This window comes from Elephantulus edwardii, unplaced genomic scaffold, assembly GCF_000299155.1.
Source record: "Elephantulus edwardii isolate Elephantulus edwardi_28Jun2011 unplaced genomic scaffold, EleEdw1.0 scaffold00030, whole genome shotgun sequence".
NCBI classification, from domain to species: domain Eukaryota; kingdom Metazoa; phylum Chordata; class Mammalia; order Macroscelidea; family Macroscelididae; genus Elephantulus; species Elephantulus edwardii.
Genome location: NW_006399780.1, coordinates 492,288 through 493,978, shown reverse-complemented (window position 1 = coordinate 493,978; position 1,691 = coordinate 492,288). Strand labels below are relative to the sequence as shown.

At 42.8% G+C, this 1,691-nt stretch overlaps 1 pseudogene; it reads left to right on the top strand.

Annotated features, from left to right (window-relative positions):
* Positions 1-615: 615 nt before the first annotated feature.
* LOC102854497 lies at positions 616-1,194 on the top strand (annotated as a pseudogene).
* The last annotated feature ends 497 nt before the right edge of the window (positions 1,195-1,691 follow it).

The following is a 1,691-nucleotide window of genomic DNA, read 5'->3' as shown; positions in this document are numbered from 1 at the left end:
AGGTAACCTACGCTCATAAAGATTTACAGCCTCGGAAACTTGGTGAGGTTGTTCTTTCACTGCATGCCAGAATCTACTTAATAGCAAAGTTTGTCGTTGTTAGGTGCTGCCAAGATGAATGTGACCCTACAAACAACAGATCTGACCCTGTCTTATCCTGTGCCGTCTTCATACTTCCTGACACACTAGAGCCTATTGCAAAGTCACTTTGTCAATCCACTAGGTTGAGGGTCTTCCTCTCCTTCATTGGCCCTCTACCATTCCAAGCATCATGTCCCTCTCCAAAGACTAACACCTCCTAGTAACATGCCCAAAGTATGTGAGCTGAAGCCTCATCATCTTTGCCTCTAGGAAGCACTCCAGCTGCACCCTTTCCAAGACATATTTGTTTATTCTTTTGGCCATCCATGGGATGTCCAGCGTTCTTCTCCAACACCACAGCTCAAAGGCATCAGTTCTTCTGTACTCCATATTCCAAGCTCTCAGACGCATAACAAGTTATTGCATACAAGGAAGATCCATTAACACAATTATTATTCAAATATATGCTCCTACATTTAGAGTGAAAGAGGAAGAAATTAAGAATGTTTACCCTTTACCACATTAACTGCCAGAATGAAGACCATTCTCAGCAACCAGACTGTCGACATTCCAGAGAATGTCGACATTGCTCTGAAGGGCTGCACAGTTATCGTGAAAGGCCCGCGGGGAACCTTGCGGAGGGACTTCAATCACACCAATGTAGAGCTCAGTCTCCTTGGAAGGAAAAAGAGGAGGCTTCGTGTTGACAAATGGTGGGGAAACAGGAAGGAACTGGCTACTGTTCGCACCATCTGTAGCCATGTACAGAACATGATCAAGGGTGTTACACTGGGCTTTCGTTACAAGATGAAGTCTGTGTATGCTCATTTCCCCATCAACGTTGTGATTCAAGAGAGTGGATCTCTGGTTGAAATTAGAAACTTCTTGGGTGAAAAATGATTTCGGAGAGTTCGAATGAGACCAGGTGTTGCTTGTTCGGTATCTCAAGCCCAGAAAGATGAGTTAATTCTCGAAGGAAATGACATTGAACTTGTATCAAATTCAGCTGCTTTGATTCAGCAAGCTACAACAGTTAAAAACAAGGATATCCGAAAATTTTTGGATGGTATCTATGTCTCCGAAAAAGGAACTGTCCAGCAGGCTGATGAGTAGGCTAGGAGTTTTCCAGCTACAGAAATGAGGCCGGTCAAATCATATGAATCTGATTTCAAAATGGATCTGATTCTTGTAATAAAATTCTACTAATTTGAAAAAAAAAAAAAGAATGTTTACCAGGCGAGCTCTGGTGGCCTAGTGGCAGGAAACTGCACTGCAATCCCAGAGGTGCGCGGTTCAAATCCACCAGATGCTCTGCTGAAGAAGGAGGACCAATCGCCTCCTGTACCAATCAGATCCGATTTGACGGTACACACATAAAAAGAATAAATAAATAAATTTTTTAAAAAAAGAATGTTTACCAAAATTTGCAGTCCAAACTTGACCTACCATGTAATCAAGATGTGTTAATGATAATTGGTGACAGGAGTGCAAAAGTTGGAAACAGTGAAGAGTTGTTGTTGGTATGCACCATCGAGTCACCTCAAGCCATAGTAACCCTATGTACAGCAGCTCTGAAGCCAGCCCTGTCCTGAGCCAGTCTCAGTAATTCT